This window comes from Notolepis coatsorum (genome assembly GCF_963971535.1).
Source record: "Notolepis coatsorum genome assembly, chromosome: 7".
Classification (NCBI taxonomy): domain Eukaryota; kingdom Metazoa; phylum Chordata; class Actinopteri; order Aulopiformes; family Paralepididae; genus Notolepis; species Notolepis coatsorum.
Window position 1 is genome coordinate 36,371,250 of NC_140171.1, and position 24,811 is coordinate 36,396,060.

Here is a 24,811-nt window from a genome sequence, read left to right on the forward strand (position 1 = left end):
TAGAGAAATGGGGAGATGCCATGGGAAGACTGAAGGAGCCTGCAAACACATCAAACATAACTTTTCACAATAGCGTGAACACTCATTGGCAGCCAGTGTTAGAAAGTAGTTGCTTGACATAACTTAATGTACTAACAAAACAAACATTTGCAATAATGTAAACGATCTGCTGACAGTTTTTATACAAAGCCAAATACAATATCGATCTCTAGGAATGGTGTCCGTGTTTTCCACCAAAAGTGGGCGTGACCGCCTACCCGGATGCGCTGGTCTGATGTATAGCTGACAGTAAATTAAAGATTCTGTATTGCATTTTTTAACAGAAGGTATGTTGATGTAAAATTGCCCAACATTATGTTGTTGTTGTTGCTGTTGTTAAAATTATGACTAAAGCCCTTTGATCTACACAGTATATCCCCCTGGAATCAAACTATTTCAGATATCCAATCTGCTTCCCTGAAAATCTTGCATGATCTACTCGGATTAGCCTGATTGGCCCATCAGTCAGTCTGTCAGTTGTCAGTAGTTGTAGGATATCAGATAGCTAGTCCACAAACAAGTAATGAAACTAGTTTGCTACAAATTAGTTAATTTTTGTAGTTCAAAAACATCCATAGCATTGTTGTCATGTTTGTTTATGTGTTTGTTTAAAAAATAATAAAAAAATAAAATACAAAAACATCCATAGCAACTGTGACCAGTTATTTATCACCTGCTAGCACAGGTTAGCAAATGTTAATCTGTCATAGCAACCGATCACACTGGTCATGTGAATTTGTTTACATTTGAAAGCTTCATGTATGATCCTAACTTGACATCTCCTTAACTGAACAGAAGGCCACGCCCCCTCAACATACTGAGAGTTTGTGCTCAGAAAGGATGTAACCTCGTTCGCAGTTTTATCTCCTCCGTGAGATAAAGCCTGGTAAAGAACTACTGCCGAAAGTGTGTATGGGGTAGAATTTCCGGTGTACTTCCCCTGGAAGCTGCCTCCGAACGGACCAAACTTTTCCCGAATCCTGTCGGCAAACAAGCTAGAACGTCCCGGTCATGTAGTAAATTCTTCAGGCAAAGCCGTTGCAGTGGCTTAAACGAGGAAATATTGTGCACTTCACACGTTTCTATAATTGTTTTGTCGAAACCGGAAAGCCTGTAGCCTGTACTTCCTGTACTTCCGTTTACACACTTTAGGAGGCATATCTTTACCAGCCTAGAAAGGATGCATTAAAACAGTTATGACAGATCAAAGGATACATCTGAAGCTGAAAGAATTACACTTCTGACATTAACATTCCACAATATGCTTTGTCTGACAACATTAACATTGTATTGGTTCTTTAACTTTAAACAGTTCCCCTTGCAATGGGATTCGACTGAAAAGGTCCATAAAAAATTAAGAAAAACACTGATTTCTGTAAAAAAAATAATTTAACTATTCATTAGATTCTTCAGCATTGGAACCATGTTTCCACCTACCGGTAGAGGGGATTAACATTGTAAAAAGAAGTGTATTGATGCATATCAAATCAATTGTATACTGTAACCCATTCATCTTCTGTCACAATCCGTCTCCCGCCTCCAGCCGAAGTCCCTTCATGAACAATCATGCGCCACTCTAGACAGTACTCTGCTGCCATCCTGCGGCCTGTCGGCGGTACTACATGCATTCACCCTTTGCCTGTCTATGTTTATTAATCTGTTCTCTGTCATGCTCCCTGTGTTCCTGCTATCTGTAATGTTCCCCTGCCTAGTCTAGTGTCCTCCCCTGTCTGTGTTTGTATTATGATCTAGTCTGTACTGTATTTAGTTGTCTTGTATTCTAGTCTTGTGTTCTAGTCTGTCCTCCCCCAGCTGTTGCTCGTTGTAATCAGCATCTGTATTTATACCTGCCTGTCCCGTGTTTCCGGTGTTGCGTCATTTTCCTGTTTCCCCGCGTACCCTATTCTGTTTCCCGGCCTGCGTGAAGCTCGCTCTCTGTCGTGTTCCTGTTCCAGCTATTCCTGCCATTCGCGGAATTGCCCCTTTATCCTGTATGTCCCCGTGAGTCCGTTCCTGCTGTATATCTCTTGCCACGTTTTCCAGCATTGCTGAGGTTTCTGTTTTGTGTTTTGAAGTTGGTTTTGTTTGTTCCGTGTAATGTGCTTTGTTTACTGCTGCTCAGTAAAAGCCCTTTCACTGCACTCGCTTCCTGCCTCGTTCCTCTTTTGTCCAGCGATTGAATCCTACTCACTCCTCCTAACAACCCCATTGTAACATCTTCCTCTTGGCACACATTACACTCTAGCTTATATGGCAGCATCAGAGTTGTAAAGTAGCTAATTATATTTACTCTAGTTACTGAAATTGAGTAGATGTTTTCGGTAAGTAGTAGTAGTAGTATTTACTTCTACTTGACTAATATTCTTAAGTTTTATTTTGATCGGGGGGGCGGAGCTGAGCGATCATGGAGTAGACGTGTTTTCACATGAGCTCCCTTCTACCGTGCTGAATATACGTTTCTCCCCATTAGTCTTTATTTTATTTGTATTTGTTTTTTATCTGTTTGCTAGGTCGTCGTGTTTAGTATACATTCATCAACTTTTTTCGACTTTCTACGATGGCGGGGGTGGAAACCAGAGCCATGAAAGAATTAGGCACGACACCGACACCGCCGAGCATGGCCGTACCGTCTCCCGCTGTCGGGGAGTTAAGCGAAGCTGTGCTCTTGGTCATGACCAAGCTACACGCAGACTCTGAGACACGCATCGCTGAAGCACAGAAGAAAGTACACGCAGACTCTGAGGCACGCATCGCTGAAGCACAGAAGCAAGTGCTGGCGGATTTCTGTATCAGCCTCCGTCGTGAGATATCAGAAGAAATACGGCTGGCGGTAGTCCCGCTGACAGACAAGATGGAGACGATTCACGCTGCCTCATCGGCTAATGCTAACGAACTAGCCATGCTAACGACGGAGGTATCATCACAGTGTGAGAAGATGGCGGGTCTTGAATCCGCCCTGCTGGCTAGGCAGGCTGAAGTCAACAAACTACAGTCGGCGATGGAGGAGATGCAGTCCCGGGATAGACGCCACAACGTCAGGATTGTTGGAGTACCGGAGACCAGCGGTGAAGGCCGTCTCTCTGAGACCATGCCCGAACTGCTGCAGAAGATACTAGGGACGGACGTCCTCCCCTCGCCTCCTATCTGTGAGTCGGCCTATAGAGCGGGCAGGTTTTCTCCCGGCGTGAACAAAGAACCGAGGCCCATCATAGTCAAGCTGAACAGACTCCAACAGAGAGAAATCATCATGCGGTCGGCTCGTACCAGAAGGGGTACTCTGAGGTTTGGCGATCACAAAGTGGCCATTTTCGAGGACTTTACACCGGAGGTTCAAGCTCAGAGAGCCGAGTACAAGGTGGTCCTGACTAAGCTATGGAGACTAGGCCTGAGGCCCACGTTATTCGCTCCCGCGAAACTATCTGTGTTGGAGAAGGTCGGTGGTCAGCGTTTGTTTTGGTCGTTGGCTAAAGCGAAGGAATATCTCGCGAAGACACCCGAGTCTGTTGCTTGATATCTATGGAGGGTGAGTGACTTGGCGGTTTGGGCCTATATACATTGATTAGGTCGACTATTCACAAACACTTGCTGTCATGCCCAGACATGCTAACTGTCCTCTGCCCATCCAACTAGCGGGGCTTCCCAATGACTTCTGTTACTTGCTAAAGCTGACCTCATGGTCGTACTTGTGTATCGCCTCTTTGGAAGCTAACGAGCTAGCTGAACAATGTACATAGTAGGCTAACGTGCTATCCGGATTCGTCACTAGCTTACGCGCTAGCCTCGGGCTAGCCAGCGGGCTTCGACTATGGTCTGCGCTGAGACATTCGTTAATGGTTACGTATTTTGGTTGCTGTTGCTGTTCAAAGGGACATTGGTTTGCACAGTTCAAGAGTGACCGAGTCCCTAACTAACTTCTGGTATGCTTTTTATTTTTATATCCAGGTTGTTTTGAGCTTTGGTGATCCAAAGTAGATGCCAAGGTCGGTTGAATATGCATAAACAATATTTGATAACAGGTTGGGTCGGGTATGGCTTGCACTTAATGGCTATATGGTTATATGGCTTGCACTCTAGCCATTACCCTCTCTTCCTTTTTTTTTTCTTTCCTATTGTCGCTGTTTTTATGTCATCTATATGCGCGATTTAAATGTGATCCGGTTCTACCTTGGACTAACTACTGACTCGCCTTAATTTTGTTTTGAATTTTCCGTGAGGCACTTATGCTATAACGTTGATACATTAATATGCAGACTCCAGGGTAGATGGTTACAGGTTGATGCTGAGTAATTATATAATAATTAGTGTCGCTGTTTTAAGGGCAATTGAATGAGCAATTAACCTGTGACCCGAACCTGCCTTGGACTATCGGCTGGGATGCTTTAATTTAATTTTGTATTGAATTTTCCTATATGTTTTAATGGCATTTGAATGAGCAATTTAAATGTGATCCGGTTCTACCTTGGACTAACTACTGACTCGCCTTAATTTTGTTTTGAATTTTCCGTGAGGCACTTATGCTATAACGTTGATACATTAATATGCAGACTCCAGGGTAGATGGTTACAGGTTGATGCTGAGTAATTATATATTAATGGCTAATTTTTCCATTATAGCTGTCATGTTAGGGCCAAGGCTCACGTTGGCTCTCGACCGAATATACATAAAATATGTGATAACAGGCTGGCTTAGGTTTAGCTTTGCTTGCACTTTAGCCATAACCCTCTTTTTCCTTTTTCTATTATTGTCGCTGTTTTAATGGCATTTGAATGAGCAATTTAACTGTGATTCGATCCTACCTTAGACTAACTGCTGATATGCTTTGATTTTGTTTTGAATTTTCCTTTTTCCATTTATACTATAATGTTGCAACATTAATATGCAGACTACGAGGTAGTTGGTCACAGGGTTGATGCTGAGTAATTATATAATAATGGCTAATTTTTCCATTATAGCTGTCATGTTAGGGCCAAGGTTCATGTTGGCTCTCGAACGAATATACATAAATATGTGATAACAGGCTGGGTCAAGTTTAACTTTGCTTGCACTTTAGCCATAACCCTCTTTTTCCTTTTCCTATTATTGTCGATTCTTACATAGGTTATGTCATGTCAGCCGTTGTGCCTGATCAGAGGGACTGCTTCAGGGGTGCACTTTAACCATAACCCCTTTTTTCCCTTTCTTATTTTTGTCATTGTTTAATTGACATTGTTCACACAATTTTGCACAATTAACCTGTGACCCGATCCTGCCTTAGACTATCGGCTGGGATGCTTTAATTTAATTTTGTTTTGAATTTTCCTGTACCCATTTGGGCCATAACATTGCGACGTTGAAGCGCAGATTCGGAAATAGATGGTTGCAGGTTGATGTGGAGTTATTATTTAATAATGGCTATTTTTACCATTATGGTTGTCTTATGTTAGGGCCAGTGCTCAGGTGGTTTTCGACCGATATCTTTATTGAATTTAATTTTTATTATTATTTGTGTTTATTGGACTAGTGGGGGTTTACTCAGGGGTTTAACTAGAGGGGGGTGGGAGTGGGAAGCGTCTTATTGATCCATGTCTCTAGTGGGAAGTGATAGGAAGATGACCATCCTCAGTGGGTGGGGCATAGGGTGGGGATTGGAGAGTGGGTATAGAGGAACTTATAGTAGGACGGGTGGGTTAGGGTTTAGAGTAGAAGGGGGGGGGGCTGTAGCTGGGGTGGTATTTTTATGTGTTCTATGTACTGTTGTCTTATATATGTGTAAGTGTTCCTCCTCTGAACTCCTGGGATTGACCGTCCGGGCCCGCCGGGATCGGCACCTCTGTACTCAGCCTGGCTGCACGGGTATGTTCTCTACGCACTTATACAAGCTCGACCATGGCTAAATTGAATATTTTAATTTGGAACGCAGGAGGGCTTAACGCCCCACACAAGCGTGCCAGTGTCCTTTGGCTATTGAAGAGGAGAAATATTGACCTTGCTCTCCTTAGTGAGACGCATTTAATGGTAGGTGACGTGTCAAGACTGGCAAATCGGCAATATCACGTTATCTCCGCATCCTCAGCCGATGATAAGACGAAAGGAGTAGTCATAGTTACAAGACGTAACCTTGATATCAAAATCTTGGATGTATGGTCGGACACGGAGGGAAGGATTACTATAGCAAAAGTTGAATTCTTGCATAGGAAGATGGCTATAATAGCATTGTATGCTCCTAACACATTTGATTCAGCGTTCTATAATACAATCACGAAGAATATGTTGGAACTTAATGGATACGCTCTCATTGTGGGTGGCGATTTTAATGCGTGCTGGGATGCGGAGATGGATAGGTCTGGGCCCTCTGAAACGAGCGACCAGAAACGGGCCTCTAAGGCCCTCAGGATGTGGGCCAAAGACACGGGGCTCTCAGACCTCTGGCGCTTATGCAACCCCACCCTCAGAGATTACTCTCACCTGTCAGCCAGACACAAAAGCTTCTCTCGAATTGACTATGCATTCGCGTCCCCTAATATGTTTGATAGTTTCGATGTCTCATTGGTTCCCTTGGCTCTCTCAGACCACAAGGGGATTTTCCTTACGGCAACCTTTGGCAGGCTCTCCGCAAGAGCTCCCAGATGGCGTTTTAATTCGACCTTGCTAAAGAACGATGACTTCTGTTCTGAGTTCAGGAGTAAACTAGCAGAATTTTTGCAGATCAACGTTGGCACAGTAGAAGACCCTAGGGTCCTGTGGAACGCATTGAAAGGATTCATCAGGGGTCATGTCACACTATTTGCCTCCAATTTGCGAAAATCCCGGTCAAAAAAGCTAGAAGGACTGGAATCATTATATGCGGACCTATACGCATCCTTGCAAACTGACTATAATGAACGACTAAACACACAACGTAAGATAGTCAAAAAAGAAATAAACTCCATACTTAAACAACAGTCTGAGTTTTTGATACATAGGACAAGACAAAATTACTATTTTCACGGCTCCAGACCTAGCCATCTATTGGCAATGAAAATACGCTCAAATGATCATTTCTCAGATATCCCCTCGATTAGGACGAGCCAGGGTGCAGTCACTACTGATTCGAAAAAGATCAATGACACTTTTAAAGAGTTTTACTCACAGTTATATAGCTCAGAGGGTAATCTGGATGACTCTAGATTTGAATCGTTCATCGGCGGGCTTGAGATACCCCACATTTCTGAGGAAGAGGCCAAGGAACTGGGGAGACCGATTACTCTCGTAGAATTGAGGGAGACTATTGTTGAAATGCAGAGGGGTAAGGCGCCAGGCTGGGATGGTATTCCACCCGAAGTGTATTTAGCTTTCTGGGACCAACTGGGTCCATTGATGCTCGATATGATCAATTACGCTATCGAACAAGGGGAGTTCTCAAGAGATGTCAATATGGCGTTGATTTCTTTACTTCTCAAAAAGGACAAAGATCCCAATGATTGTGGTAGCTATAGACCCTTGAGTCTTCTCGGGGCCGATTTAAAGGTGTTTGCCAAGGTGCTGGCCCGTCGCCTGCAGAGATTTATGCCTGTATTGGTACACTGCGATCAAACTGGTTTTATCCCGGGGCGTCTGGCTGCAGATAATCTTAGGAGGCTGTTGCATGTAATCGATAACAGTAAAGACAATACAACTCCATCCACAGTTCTGTCTTTGGATGCCATGAAGGCGTTTGACAGACTTGAGTGGTCATACCTGTGGAAGGTACTTGAGGTCATGGGTCTTGGAAAGAGTTTTATTCATATGATTAAAGTCCTGTATGCCTCGCCGTCTGCGATGATACTGACAGGCAAAAACTGTTCCACACTCTTTCCAGTCTCCAGATCTTCTAGACAGGGTTGCCCTCTGAGCCCGGGACTGTTCGCGCTTTCCCTCGAACCTTTGGCCCAATTTATTAGGCAATCGGAGGACATCGTCCCCATAATGGTCAACAATACTCCACACAAAATTGCTCTCTATGCGGATGACCTGCTGATTTTCATGGACGACCCCTCCCAGTCGGCCACAAAATTATTGAGGATAATCGACGACTTTGGTAAATTGTCAGGTTTTAAGATTAACTGGAACAAATCAGCCTGCCTACCTCTTAATGAACTGGCCAAGGCGGTACGACTACCAGCTGATATCCCCATAGTAGAACATTTTAAATACCTGGGCATAGAGATATTCCCCACGCTGAACCAAACTACTAAGTACAACTTCACGGGTACTTATGATAAAATACGCCAGGATCTAGACAGGTGGTCGTCCCTTCCTAACTCCTTACAAGCCCGGGCTTCCATAATCAAAATGAACATCCTGCCTAGGATAAATTTTATTAGCTCAATGCTCCCCCTGCCCCCTCCAATAGACCACTGGCGCAAGGTACAATCGATGGTATCTAAGTTTGTCTGGAATAACAAACGCCCGAGAATCAAAAGGGCTACTACTCAACGTAGGAAACAAGATGGGGGCCTCGCAATCCCTGATTTTAAACTTTATTTCTGGTCCTTTTCACTGAGACCTCTGATGTGCTGGCTAGACCCTGTAGAGGCTGTATCGTGGCGCTCCTTAGAAGCGGCGGCGGTGTCTCCGCTAAGATTGCAGGATGTAGTGTACTCCACTGTCTCTATTGCGAAATGCCGGCTGAGGTATGGACCGATCATAACTCACGTGATCCAAACGTGGCGTAATGTACAGAGGTCGTGTGGGGTTAAATGCCCTTGGCACCTGGACTCTCCAATTTTTAATAACCAGCAATTACTTGTTGGACACAAGCCGGTTAATATTCCTCAATGGCAAAGGAGGGGAGTGCATACTCTGGAGGATATTTATGATAAGAACGGCCTCCGTGCGTTTCAGGACTTAAGAGAATTTTATGATCTTCCCGGCGAGTCCTTCTTTCTTTACCTTCAACTAAGGTCAGCACTGAGGGCGCATGGCGTACCGTGGGCTCAAGCCTTGCACCCACACCCCTTCCTCAGGCTCATAGTGGACAGGACGACATCCAGAGGGTTTGTCTCCGACTTTTATACGCTCTTAATTCAATCCACGTATAAAAATTTATCATTGGATACAATCTGGCGTGTGGATATCCCGGAGTTGGACCCCGAGTTTGACTGGGATGATGTTTGGGCAAATGTGGCATTATCTTCCCGCAACCCCAATCACCAGCAAATTAATTTTAATTATATTCATAGGACCTATCTTACACCTAGGAAGCTATTTGCTATGGGACTGATAACCGACTCTCGGTGCACTTTGTGCTCTCAAAAGGCCACTGGCACTTATATGCATATGTATTGGGATTGCCCACCAGTGGCCCGCTTCTGGAGGTCAATAACGGACAAACTTTCAGATCTGTGTGGCTTAACTATCCCATTCTCAGCTGTTACGCTACTCCTGAACGATATAACGACACTACCCGCGTCCGTACAACTGAAAAGGGTTGTCCTAGCGGGCGTCACAGCAGCGAAGAAGCTAATAGCAATGAGATGGAAGGAGCCTGAGAAGCTTACAATGATTAACTGGTCCCTAACTCTATTGGATGTGATTTATCTTGAGATATCCACAGCCCGGGTGATTGGGGTGGGGCAGGCTGGAATTGACCTGTGGTTCGCAGCAGCTGAGAAGGTAAAGACCGCAGTGTGCGGCTGAGCGGGGTCGGGGTGCGTGTTCGGGTGAGTCCGGCGGTCTCTTGGGAGGGGGAGGAGGAAGTGTTTTTGTCTGTCTTGTCCCTTGTCTTGTCATCTTGAGTTTAGCTGGGGATATTATGGGGGGGCAGCTATTTAACTAGTTCTTCACTGTTTGGCCACTTTTACACGGTCTCTGTGAGTCTATGGAACACCTACAGGTTTTTGTTTTTTCATGAAGGTTCATTGCTCTGGTTTCAGGTCGTGTTCCCCCAAAAAATGGTCCTTGTGGTGGGTTGGAGATGTACGTTTTATTAATATGGGGTCACACGGCCGGGAATCGGGACTGAACACTGGGAAAGACCATTTATTAGATAGTACCCCTTGGAATTAATTTAGTAGGTTGAACTCTGGTTTCTTTTCTTTTGTCTGTATAATTGTTAGTCATTATTATTATTGTTTTTGTTATTTTCTTGTGAAGTTCTATGTATTGTGATTGTGGTTAATGTGTTGTCTTGTTTCGTGAGAATGTCAATAAAAAATTTGATCAAAAAAAAAAAAAGTTTTATTTTGATCATAAGAGTACTGAGTACCAACAATGCAATGTAATCTACTCAATTTACAGTAAAATACTTAAATAACTTTCTACATGAGTAATTTCAGTACCTATTTCAATACTATTCCCACCGCTGGGCAGCATAAAGTTCTGCATACAGATAATATTCAAAAAGAGTAAATTATGCAGTTGGACAGTTTTTTACTATTTCATCAGCTTCACCTGGTGACTGATTCAAGTAGCAGCACTCTCTCAAACTGACAAAACTGCTAAAGGAACATGCCAACATTATGGGAAATTCACTTACCGTCTTCTCCAGAGTCAGACAAGAAGATCGTTACCAATTTCTTCGTGTGTTCAGTAGAAAGCTATCCGGCTGCAAGCTAACCTAGCTTAGCACAAATGAGAGAGGAAATTGGAAATCTTCTTGTCTGACTCTGGAGAAGACTGTAAGCTCATTTCCCATAATGTTGGCAAGTTAATTTAAGTGTATTCATACAGCGTACAGAGCATTATAGAACCCATTCTCCTCTACTGCTCCACATGCTACTCCACCATGCTCACCACTATCACCATCACCAACAGGAATAGACTCCTCAAAATTACACACTTTCACAAAGATCATTGGTCTCTCTACTCATAACCTCCCAGCACTCATTACACCCACACAGCATGACGTGCTGGAGGGGGTATTGCAAAGCACTCCTGTGGTTCTGTCTGTCACTCTATCTGTCTGCACCAGCCATAACTTCTACAGTTCTGATTCAATTTGGATGACACAAAGGCTGACAGCAAGCAACAGGCCTGAATTCTTGAATATCTTTCTATAATATCAATGACAAGTATTTTATATTTTTATTTGAATGAATTTCCATAATTGCCCAGTGAAATCAATAATGAGGGTAAACATAAACACAAGAAAGTGCTATGACACAAAACCTGAGCCTCACCTAGACTCCTATAATCAGCTCAGCAACACTTTACAACATGCCAATGACAAAGTCAGCCACGTTCAATGTTTAATGGCCACAGTGGTGGAAAGTAACTAGTATTTTTATTCAAGTACTGTACTTAAGTAAAATGTCTAGCTACTTGTACTTTATGTAAGAGTATTTTCATTTCAGGGAACTTTTACTTTTACTACATTTCAAAGGAAATATTGTACTTTTTATTTTACATTTATCTGAACCCATCAGTGACTAGTTAAAATCTTAAAAAGATTTAGAAAAGAAAACATGGCAAAAATGTATGAAGATTACACATTTGAAGCCTGTCAACTTCAAGCAGACGTAATCAGAGCAGCATAACTGGACCACATACCACTTTAACATAACCTTTAGAGGTCAATGGATCGAGGATTGAATGCTCCCAAGCACTGGAATACACAAACGTCACATAGAATGTATACTTTTACTTTAGATACTTAAGTAAATTCAATAGCAAATACTTCTCTACTTTTACTTAAGTAGAATTTCAAAGGAGGACTTTTACTTTTACCAGAGTACTCATTTATCTGGGTAGTTCTACTTTTACTTAAGTAAAGGAACTGTATACCTATTCCATGTTCACTATATGGCCACTTGCATTCTGCCATCTTGTTATTCAGGAATAAAATTAGAAATCTAGTGCACAAAATATAATATTCTATTACATATTTCTTTCCAGCAAATATGTTAGTTACAAGATTGTGTTATAGGTTAGGCAATAAAGGTGAAGTATTTAGAATGTTTGCCATTTGGCCAAACGAGATGGCTGGTCTAAAGTAAAGGCAGAACACACAGTAGGGGCAGAAGGCACATTACGGGCAGAAGGCACAGTAGGGGCAGAACACACAGTAGGGGCAGAACACACAGTAGGGGCAGAAGGCACATTACGGGCAGAAGGCACAGTAGGGGCAGAACACACAGTAGGGGCAGAACACACAGTAGGGGCAGAAGGCACATTACGGGCAGAAGGCACAGTAGGGGCAGAACACACAGTAGGGGCAGAATGCACAGTAGGGGCAGAAGGCACATTAGGGGCAGAAGACACAGTAGGGGCAAGTAGGGGCAGAAGGCACAGTAGGGGCAGAAGGCACATTACGGGCAGAAGGCACAGTAGGGGCAGAACACACAGTAGGGGCAGAACACACAGTAGGGGCAGAAGGCACATTACGGGCAGAAGGCACAGTAGGGGCAGAACACACAGTAGGGGCAGAATGCACAGTAGGGGCAGAAGGCACAGTAGGGGCAAGTAGGGGCAGAAGGCACAGTAGGGGCAGAAGGCACAGTAGGGGCAGAAGGGGCAGAAGACACAGTAGGGGCAGAAGGCACATTAGGGGCAGAACACACAGTAGGGGCAGAAGGCACAGTAGGGGCAGAAGGCACAGTAGGGGCAGAAGGGGCAGAAGACACAGTAGGGGCAGAAGGCACATTAGGGGCAGAAGGCACAGTAGGGGCAGAAGGGGCAGAAGACACAGTAGGGGCAGAAGGCACATTAGGGGCAGAACACACAGTAGGGGCAGAAGGCACAGTAGGGGCAGAAGGCACAGTAGGGGCAGAAGGGGCAGAAGACACAGTAGGGGCAGAAGGCACATTAGGGGCAGAAGGCACAGTAGGGGCAGAAGGCACAGTAGGGGCAGAAGGCACAGTAGGGGCAGAAGGCACAGTAGGGGCAGAAGGCACAGTAGGGGCAGAACACACAGTAGGGGCAGAAGGCACATTAGGGGCATAAGGCACAGTAGGGGCAGAAGGCACATTAGGGGCAGAAGGCACAGTAGGGGCAGAAGGCACATTAGGGGCAGAACACACAGTAGGGGCAGAAGGCACATTAGGGGCAGAAGGCACAGTAGGGGCAGAAGGCACATTAGGGGCAGAACACACAGTAGGGGCAGAACACACAGTTGGGGCAGAAGGCACATTAGGGGCAGAACACACAGTAGGGGCAGAAGGCACATTAGGGGCAGAAGGCACATTAGGGGCAGAACACACAGTAGGGGCAGAACACACAGTAGGGGCAGAAGGCACATTAGGGGCAGAACACACAGTAGGGGCAGAAGGCACATTAGGGGCAGAAGGCACAGTAGGGGCAGAAGGCACAGTAGGGGCAGAAGGCACAGTAGGGGCAGAAGGCACAGTAGGGGCAGAAGGGGCAGAAGACACAGTAGGGGCAGAAGGCACATTAGGGGCAGAAGGCACAGTAGGGGCAGAAGGCACATTAGGGGCAGAAGGCACAGTAGGGGCAAGAAGGCACAGTAGGGGCAGAACACACAGTAGGGGCGGAAGGCACAGTAGGGGCAGAAGGCACATTAGGGGCAGAACACACAGTAGGGGCAGAAGGCACAGTAGGGGCAGAACACACAGTAGGGGCAGAAGGCACAGTAGGGGCAGAAGGCACAGTAGGGGCAGAAGGCACATTAGGGGCAGAGGCACAGTAGGGGCAGAGGCACAGTAGGGGCAGAAGGCACAGTAGGGGCAGAACGCACAGTAGGGGCAGAAGGCACAGTAGGGGCAGAAGACACAGTAGGGGCAGAACACACAGTAGGGGCAGAAGGCACAGTAGGGGCAGAAGGCACAGTAGGGGCAGAAGGCACATTAGGGGCAGAACACACAGTAGGGGCAGAAGGCACATTAGGGGCAGAACACACAGTAGGGGCAGAAGAGACAGTAGGGGCAGAAGGCACATTAGGGGCAGAAGGCACAGTTGGGGCAGAAGGCACATTAGGGGCAGAACACACAGTAGGGGCAGAAGGCACATTAGGGGCAGAATGCACAGTTGGGGCAGAAGGCACAGTAGGGGCAGAAGACACAGTGGGGGCAGAACACACAGTAGGGGCAAAATGCACATTAGGGGCAGAAGACACAGTAGGGGCAGAAGGCACATTAGGGGCAGAAGGCACAGTAGGGGCAGAAGGCACAGTAGGGGCAGAACACACAGTAGGGGCAGAAGGCACAGTAGGGGCAGAACACACAGTAGGGGCAGAAGGCACAGTAGGGGCAGAAGGCACAGTAGGGGCAGAAGGCACAGTAGGGGCAGAACGCACAGTAGGGGCAGAACGCACAGTAGGGGCAGAAGGCACAGTAGGGGCAGAAGGCACAGTAGGGGCAGAAGGCACATTAGGGGCAGAATGCACAGTAGGGGCAGAAGGCACATTAGGGGCAGAATGCACAGTAGGGGCAGAAGACACAGTAGGGGCAGAAGGCACATTAGGGGCAGAATGCACAGTAGGGGCAGAAGGCACAGTAGGGACAGAAGGCACAGTAGGGGCAGAAGGCACATTAGGGGCAGAAGGCACATTAGGGGCAGAATGCACAGTAGGGGCAGAAGGCACATTAGGGGCAGAAGGCACAGTAGGGGCAGAAGGCACAGTAGGGGCAGAAGGCACATTAGGGGCAGAAGGCACATTAGGGGCAGAAGGCACAGTAGGGGCTGAAGGCACAGTAGGGGCAGAATCTCTAGAGGAGGAGAGAATCCAAACCTTCACAAGTGAAATACAAATACATGTGTCAATTTAAGAGACCATTCATGACAGTAGAATAGGATGTGATGTGTGATCAAGTGAACCGTTCATAAGCCGAGACATTCCAGTGGTTTGTGAGCCGTGCGCAACAGCTGCCAAGACAGCAGTTCCAAAGTTGAGGTACATTCTAGTGAGCCGTCTTGCTCCGTGGCAGGATGAAATATAGCCCTATCAGATTTCCATAGTAGGTGTACATAGCCGGTGTTAACCAGATGGGTAGGACTTTGCCCGCTTGCGCGAGTGTAGGCATCTCTCTGAGGTCCCTTCTAGTGGACACTGCCATCACTCGCAAAGCACTCACCATAACACTTGACCTCAGCCACCCCCTCAGCCAATACTTGACTTTACTCCAATATGGTCGTAGATACAGATCTCCTATCTCTAAAACAGCATGTAAGAGCTTTGTGCCCTCTGTCCTCAACAAACTGTTGCAATAACATTAGATGGACTTCTGCACTTGTGACTGTATTGTTCTCCCTGTGGCTATGTTCTGTGTTTGATTTGTTCCTTGTGTGTGTGTGTGTGTGTGTGTGTGTGTGTGTGTGTGTGTGTGTGTGTGTGTGTGTGTGTGTGTGTGTGTGTGTGTGTGTGTGTGTGTGTGTGTGTGTGTGTGTGTGTACAGGCTGTGGAAACACATTTCCTCTGAGGAGGACAATAAGGAATCTATCACATGAACAGATGCCACTCAACATGACTGTACTTACTGACCATCTACAGATGCCACTCAACATGACTGTACTTACTGACCATCTACAGATGCCACTCAACATGACTGTACTTACTGACCATCTACAGATGCCACTCAACATGACTGTACTTACTGACCATCTACAGATGCCACTCAACATGACTGTACTTACTGACCATCTACAGATTATCAACTTACCCTCCGCTGCTTCTCAAGAGAATATCTACCTTTTTGCAATAAGATTATCATGTAAATCAAATCTGCTGTCTGTTGACGATTTTAAATCCTAACCCAGTTGTCAACAAAGTTGAATGCCACTATAAAGTCAACTGTGTATCAGCTGAATATCGATAGACAATGGTTATTTCACCTTTCTGTGAGGGACAGCTGTCTATTTCATCTCCTGTGAGGGATAGCAGCTGTCAATCCCTGGTCTCTGTGGTTAATTGCCTCATGGGTCAGCAGGTGTGTGGGCTTGATTGCACATGATTCAGTGCAGCTGTGCCTATGGCAATGATGAGTCTATTTAAGTTTGGATCTCGCAGTGTCAACTGCTTATTCATTTCCTAGTGTTGGCTATCCTTTTGGTCACGCTTATTATATTGAAGTGTAGTGCTGATCTCTGATTCAGAATTGAGCCTTTATTGTAGTCATTCTTGTTTTGGGCTACTGGCGTTATTCTACACATAAACTCCCTTAGTGGAGGGTTATTGTTTTACGTTTTCAATATAAACTCCGTTATTAGGGGGTGCCTTTGTGGCTTATTTATTTTTCTACTATACCTCTTTATTGAGTGTAGTCCTCTTTTTTGGACTTGATTTATTTTCTTAAATACTCACTTTGAGGCTTCCACCTGTAAAGGTTGTTTTGTGTTGTTTATTTTTCCCCTTCTCCTAAAATGTCTGCGTAAGCAGTTTAGTGGTTATTCGTTTCACGGATAACTTAAAGAGTCCCTATGATCTGCTTGTGACCCACACACACACCCACAGCCCTCACACAAAGTCTGTAGATGTCCAAGTAATATTCATGTTTATTTGTGACTCGGGGCAATGAATAACTTCTGTGTCAGTATATAAACTGCTCAACGCCCGGCCCCTCGTCCATTACCTTAGAGCAGTCTGCTAGTGTTTTCCGGCCTCCCTACACAATTAGTTTAGTTTAGTTTAGTTTCTTTATTATTTGTCACATAAAAAATACATGTACTTTACGGTGAAATGCTTGGTTCTGTATGAGCCCCTGAGAGTGTGTTTCATACAGTAAAAACAAATGAACCAAATAAAGCACAGTCTCGACGGAGCCCACAGAGAGGTGGCCGGACAGTGCGTGCCATTCTGGTGAATTAATAGGAGGCTCAACAGGAGACTGAAACATGTGAAGGACGCCAAGACCTCAGAGTTAACAAAAAGAGTGTTTATTCAGAAACAAAGAAAACATATTCGAAGTGACAAACAAAAAAAGGATCCCAGCCAAACAGAACAAAAGATGGGGAAGCAACTGGGCCAGTCACGCAATGGGCCGTGCGAACCCAGCCCCTCCTCCTAACCTACCAGAGAACAGCAGAACCCAGCTCCTCCTCCTAACCTACCAGAGAACAGCAGAACCCAGCTCCTCCTCCTAACCTACCAGAGAACAGCAGAACCCAGCTCCTCCTCCTAACCTACCAGAGAACAGCAGAACCCAGCCCCTCCTCCTAACCTACCAGAGAACAGCAGAACCCAGCTCCTCCTCCTAACCTACCAGAGAACAGCAGAACCCAGCCCCTCCTCCTAACCTACCAGAGAACAGCAGAACCCAGCTCCTCCTCCTAACCTACCAGAGAACAGCAGAACCCAGCTCCTCCTCCTAACCTACCAGAGAACAGCAGAACCCAGCTCCTCCTCCTAACCTACCAGAGAACAGCAGAACGCAGCTCCTCCTCCTAACCTACCAGAGAACAGCAGAACCCAGCTCCTCCTCCTAACCTACCAGAGAACAGCAGAACCCAGCTCCTCCTCCTAACCTACCAGAGAACAGCGGAACCCAGCTCCTCCTCCTAACCTACCAAAGAACAGCGGAAACTAAACTAAACCAAAACAAAAACCGATGAACAAACTAAAACCACAAAATAAAGAAACAAAACCCACCAACCAAATCATGATGGAGGGGGAAAACAGTGTGGAAGAGCCAATGTGAGTGAGAGAGTGTGAGAGAGACAGTGTGAGAGACAGTATGAGAGAGAGAGGGTGAGTGAGACAGTGTGAGAGAGACAGTGTGAGAGAGACAGTGTGAGAGACAGAGTGTGAGTGAGACAGTGTGAGAGAGACAGTGTGAGAGAGACAGTGTGAGAGAGAGAGTGTGAGTGAGACAGTGTGAGAGAGACAGTGTGAGAGAGACAGGGTGAGAGAGACAGTGTGAGAGAGACAGTGTGAGAGAGACAGTGTGAGAGAGAGAGTGAGAGAGAGAGAGTGAGAGAGACAGTGTGAGAGAGACAGTGTGAGAGAGAGTGAGAGAGACAGTGTGAGTGAGACAGTGTGAGAGAGACAGTGTGAGAGAGACAGTGTGAGTGAGACAGTGTGAGAGAGACAGGGTGAGAAAAACAGTGTGAGAGAGACAGTGTGAGTGAGACAGTGTGAGTGAGAGTGAGTGAGACAGGGTGAGTGAGACAGTGTGAGTGAGACAGTGTGAGTGAGACAGTGTGAGAGACAGGGTGAGTGAGACAGTGTGAGAGACAGGGTGAGTGAGAGAGTGTGAGAGAGACAGGGTGAGAGAGACAGTGTGTGAGAGAGACAGTGTGAGAGAGACAGGGTGAGAGAGACAGTGTGAGTGAGACAGTGTGAGTGAGACAGTGTGAGAGAGACAGTGTGAGAGACAGGGTGAGTGAGACAGTGTGAGTGAGTGTGAGTGAGACAGGGTGAGTGAGAGAGTGTGAGAGACAGGGTGAGTGAGAGAGTGTGAGAGAGACAGTGTGAGTGAGTGTGAGTGAGTGTGAGAGAGACAGTGTGAGTGAGACAGTGTGAGTGAGTGTGAGAGAGACAGTGTGAGTGAGACAGTGTGAGTGAGTGTGAGAGAGAGTGTGAGTGAGAGACAGTGTGAGTGAGACAGTGTGAGTGAGACAGTGTGAGAGACAGTGTGAGTGAGACAGTGGAATCAACTCACACAATCACAACACAAATTAGAAACATATTTGGCCCTAAACAGACAGTATACTGTGGCAGACTACCTCAGCACAGTAACTGATAAGAATCTAAGAAAGAATTTGACAAGGTGAATGAATGAATGAATGAATGAAAACTTTATTTAACAGATTGCAGAATGGGTACAATACAGTACGGCTCAATACATACAATTGTTAAGGGGATGCAGACCTGAGAAAGACGTTTGTCTTGTTTCCATCAGGGTCCCCCATTTTCAATTCATATAGACATTTATGACATACACAACATACATGACATTTATGGCATAGGGACATATAGGTATTTAGTACTGATACATTTGTGACATAAACGGTATTCAAATATACAGTACTGTTACCCCTAGATCCTGACAGAGTATATGATGGGGAGGGGACTGTACATTAGGAGGGGGTGGGTGGGTGGGAGAGAAATATACATACGGCGGGGAGGGAATATATACATGCGGTGGGGAGGAGACTGTCTATTAGGAGGTGGTGGGGGTTTTGGGCATTTACGGTGGCCAGTTTCGAATTGCAGCCTCCCGTAGGTGCTCTTTAAGAGCGGTTTTGAATGTGGGCAGGGATTCACATTCCTTTACAGCTTTGGGTAGGGCGTTCCACATTGTTGTGGCATAATTGCGAAACGTGTTTAGTCCCTTGTTTGATCCGAATCTGGGTTTAACATGATTTGTTGAGCTTCCTCTGGTGTAGTGGTTGTGGTATTCACTGACCTTTGGGAAGTATTTTGACATGTACATGGGCACCCCGGTCGTATAGTGTATCTTGTAGACCAGGCCCATTGCAAGTTGCTGTACTCTGTCGTCTACTCTAAGCCATCCTAGGTTGTCAAAGTGGGCAGGGGTGAGGTGGGTTCTGGGGTTCAGGTCAAGTAGTAGTCTGACCAGTTTGTTTTGTGATGTTTGTAATTTTGTTTTAAGCGCCTTTGAGGTGCTTTGGTACCATGAGGTGCATGCATAGTCATAGTACCCTTGAAGGAGTGCTCCTGCCAGAGTCTTCAGGGTATTCTTGTTTACCAGAGAGGAGATCCGGTACAAGAATCTAGTTTGTTGGTTGACTTTTTTTATTACATTGGATGCCATTTTGTCACAGGAAAGATTTGCCTCTAGGATGGAACCCAGGTAGGTAATTTCGTCTTTCCTTGTGACAATATTGTCACCCACTGTAACTGAGAAGCCGTCGGTCTTGCTGAGTTTGTTATTTGAACCGAAGAGAATGGACTCTGTTTTGCCCATGTGTAATGATAGTTTGTTATCAGCGAGCCATATGCAGATTTTGCCTAGTTCCGAGCTGAGGGTTTTTTCAAGTTCAAGTTCAAGTTCTTTAATAGTTGTCATACAGAAGTACAGAATACTTTCATACAAAATGCTTCTTACTGTTACGCTCCAGAGACTGTGCTAGACAAGATAGTATCAAATAACATAATAACATAGTATAGCATGAATTTAGAAGAAGAGAATGAGGTCACAGTGTTCGGTATAGACATATGTACAATGTTCTGAGTTACCATATAATATACAATACACAATACTATGCAGTGTACTAATGTACAGTACTATCTAGTGCAAAGCAGAAATGGGATGAGGTACAATTTTAGGTACAATTTACAGTAAGGTGTACGAGTTGTAGTGCAATCCTTCATCCATAAATATAAAGTGTGGGGAGTGGGTGCTACAGTGTGTTTGTTTAAAGTGGGTGTGTGCTATAAAGTGTGTGGAGTGGGTGCTACAGTGTGTTTGTTTAAAGTGAGTGTGTGCGTGTGGATGTGTGTGCTATGTGCGTTTGGTGGTTGTTGTTGTGTAGTGTTCATTCATTGTTCGTTTAGCAGCCTGATGGCCTGGGGATAGAAGCTACTTCTGAGTCTTTCTGTGCTCGCCTTGAGACTCCGGTATCGCTTGCCTGACCGCAGCAGTTCAAAGAGGCAGTTGTTCGGGTGACTGGAGTCTTTAATGATTCTCTTAGCCTTGCCCTTGCAATGCTTGTAGTAAATGTTCTGGAGGGTGGGGAGCCCCCCTCCAATTGTGCGTTCGGCTGCACGTGTCACTCTTTGTAGTCTGCTTCGGTCTTTTGCAGTGCTATTCCCAAACCAGGAGGTGATGTTGCCGGTCAAGATGCTCTCTATTGTACATGAGTAGAAGTTCTTAAGGATCTTCTGGCTGACTTGGAACTTCCTTAGGCGCCTGAGGAAGTAGAGGCGTTGTCGTGCCTTCTTCACCACACTGTTAATGTGTGTGGTCCATGTCAAGTCCTCGGATATGTAGGCTCCGAGGTACTTGAAGCTGTTGACTCTCTCAACCGGTGCCCCGTCGATGCTGAGGGGGCTGTAGTCCTTGACCCCCGACCTCCTGAAGTCCACAATCATCTCCTTTGTTTTGCTGACGTTCAGGGAGAGGCTGTTTTCCTGGCACCATCCCGCCAGGACCTTGACCTCTTCCAGGTAGGCCCTCTCGTCGTTGGCAGAGATCAGGCCCACCACCACTGTGTCGTCAGCAAATTTGACGATTGTATTGCTACTCCGCTGAGCCACACAGTCGTGTGTGTACAGGGAGTAGAGGAGGGGACTCAGAACACAGCCCTGGGGGGCCCCTATGTTGAGGGTGATGGATGAGGAGGTGCAGTTGCCTGCTCTCACCACCTGGGGTCTGCCAGTCAGGAAGTCCAAGACCCACTGGCAGAGGTCATAGCCCAAGCCCAGGTCCCTGAGCTTGGCTATGAGTATGGAGGGGACTATGGTATTGAATGCCGAGCTGTAGTCGATGAATAGCATTCTCACATAGTTCCCCTGCCTCTTGTCCAGGTGTGATGCTGCTGTGTGCAGCACATGGGATATGGCGTCCTCCGTGGACCTGTTGGGGCAAATTGCAGGGGGTCCATGTTGATGGGGAGGGAGGAGCAGATGTAGCCCTTTACTAGCTTCTCGAAGCACTTCATGGCTATGGAGGTGAGGCAAGTCGTTGAGGCAAGCAGGCTTGGATTTTTTGGGTACAGGGATAATAGTGGACTTCTTCAGGCAGGTGGGGATGACAGCCTGTTCTAAGGACAGGTTAAATATGTCAGTGAATACTGGGGCCAGTTGGTCGGCACAGACTTTTAGGACGCGGCCGGGGATGCCGTCTGGACCTGCTGCCTTCCTGATATTCAGAGACCAGCAGGGCTGAGTCGTCCGCAAACAGGAACAAGTTGCAGTCACAGGCTGACGACATGTCATTTGCATAAATTAGGAAGAGTAGCGGTCCTAGTATGCTTCCTTGTGGAACACCACAGCTCACTGTGAGGGGGGGGGATAGAGTACCGTTTACCTCTACCATCTGTTCTCTCCCCTCCAGGTAGGATTGCATCCAGCTCACTGATAAGCTATCAAAACCAATTGCTTTTAGCTTGTCCATTAGAATGGAGTGATTGACAGTGTCGAAGGCCTTTTGTAGGTCCAGCATGACCATGCCGCAGTATTTGCCCGCGTCCACCTCTTGTTTGATGTGGTCGTTCAAATAGAGGAGGCATGTGTCAGTGGAGTGGGACGTTCTGAAGCCAGATTGGAATTCGTAGATTAGATTTTTTTCCGCCAGGTACTTTTCGACCTGTTCGTAGACTATTTTCTCCATGACTTTCGAGATGGAGGTAAGAATAGAAACAGGGCGGTAGTTGCCTGGGTCTAATTTGCTGCCCTTTTTGTGCAGAGGGGTCACTCTCGCAATTTTGAAGTCCTTGGGGACGTGCCCCTGTTTTATAGAGAGGTTTATTATGTGTGTGATGACTGGGGTGATGGCGGCTGCTGCGTCTCTGAGGAATTTGGAGGGGATGTTGTCATGGCCAGTGGCCTTGTTAGGTTGGAGGGCGCTCAATTTTTTGAGTACCTCATCGGTTGTTACCATTTCAAGTTTGAAGTCGTCTTTGTGGACCCCTAGGTTTTTGTAGTATGCTGAGTACAGACTGAGTGACCATGGTTTGGCGATAGAGAAGGGCAGACACAGACAGACCTGGCTGCCCAGAGAGGAGAGGTTGTGCTGTCTTTGTGATGAGGGAGCCGTAGAGACAGAACTACACTTCCTAACACAATGTGAAAATTACAGAAATATTAGGGGGGAATTCTTTCCAAAAATTGAAATAATTTCCCCAGAATTCCAAAGTATGACAGAAGTGCAGAAATTGCCATTCCTCCTGGGGGAACAGAAAATATTTGCAGTTTTAGCTGCAAAATATGTCAATTCATGTCACAAGAAAAGGGACAACCAGTAGGACACATATACTGTATACATGTACCATGTTTTACTCACTGCACCATCTCCTTTATTTCTTTGATCTTATATTGTTATGTTGTTTGCTGTTTATGTCATAATTGTGCTTTGGCAACATTTGTGAAATTTCATGCCAATAAAGCTTTTTGAATTGAATTGAATTGAATTGAATTGAATTGAGACAGTGTGAGAGAGACAGTGTGAGTGAGTGAGTTCGGAAATACCGGATCTGTCACCTGTCATCTCTCTCTGAAATGTCCCTGTTAGATGCTGGCTGTCCCTGTGGACAGCAATATATAATCCATTTCAGAAGCAGAACGCACGCAATAAGTTATAATAATAATAATTATTATTGAAAAGTTCTGGGTTTCCTATACACACATTATCTAAAAACAACCTCCAACACCAAGTACCCTCACAACCCAATAAATAAATACATATACACAACACAATAAATAAATATATGTATGAATGGATATATGAATGTATGTATAAATGCATGTATGCTTAGATTAATGGATATGTATGCATGTTTGATTATGTATGAATGTATATGATGAGTGAATGTTGTGTGTATGTGTGCGTGCGTGCTGCCCCGGCGTCAGTGACAGACCCACTCTGTCACATTATCCCTCCCGTCGACGAGGTTGCCGATGTGCGGCAACCTGGATCTGGGAATCATGTTCATGGGATGTTGGCCCGGCGGAACGCACAGCCACCGTTCCTCGTCCTCCTCCCTGCTGCACAGCTCGGAATCCAGCGACGCAGAGCCCTCCGGTGGCGGTAGGATTCTCGGCTCTCACCCGGTCCCCCCCCCCATCGGCGCTGGGCTGCGGCGTCCTCCTCCCTGCTGCACAGCTTGGAGTCCGGCGACGGCAGAGCCCTCAGTCTGGTGGCGGTAGGTTCTCGGCTCTCACCCGGTCCCCCCCGTCGGCGCTGGGCTGCGGCGTCCTCCTCCCTGCTGCACAGCTCGGAGTCCAGCGACGGCAGAGCCCTCCGGTGGCGGTAGGATCCTCGGCTCTCACCCGGTATCCCCCCGTCGGCGCTGGGGCTGCAGCGTCCTCCTCCCTCGTCCAGCAACGGTAGGTCTCGGCTCCACGCTCGTGTCCAGGAGCGCGGCTCGGTGCGCCGCCCTCGAAGGCAGGCAATCTCCCGACTACGCCATCCCACTTCTGACACCATATGTGACTGTCGTCTACTCTAAGCCATCCTAGGTTGTCAAAGTGGGCAGGGGTGAGGTGGGTTCTAGGAGTAAGGTCAAGCAGTAGTCTGACCAGTTTGTTTTGTGATCTTTGTAATTTTGATTTTAGCGCCTTTGAGGTGCTTTGGTACCATGAGGTGCAAGCATACTGTGACAGGTAGAGAACCTGTCACAGTGGTGTCAGGAGAACTGCCTCTCCCTGAACGTCAGCAAAACAAAAGAGATGATTGTGGACTTCAGGAGGTCGGGGGTCAAGGACTACAGCCCCCTCAGCATCGACGGGGCACCGGTTGAGAGAGTGAACAGTTTCAAGTACCTCGGAGCCCACATATCCGAGGACTTGACATGGACCACACACATTGACAGTGTTGTGAAGAAGGCACGACAACGCCTCTACTTCCTCAGGCGCCTAAGGAAGTTCCAAGTCAGTCAGAAGATCCTTAGGAACTTCTACTCATGTACAATAGAGAGCATCCTGACCGGCAACATCACCTCCTGGTTTGGGAATAGCACTGCACAAGACCGTAGCAGACTACAAAGAGTGACACGTTCAGCCGAACGCACAATTGGAGGGGGGCTTCCCACCCTCCAGAACATTTACAACAAGCGGTGCAAGGGGAAGGCTAAGAGAATTATTAAGGACTCGAGCCACCCGAACAACTGCCTCTTTGAACTGCTGCGGTCAGGCAAGCGATACCGGAGTCTTAAGGCGAGCACAGAAAGACTCAGAAGAAGCTTCTATCCCCAGGCCATCAGGCTGCTAAACGAACAATAATCACTATGCAACAACCATCAAATGCACACAGCACACACA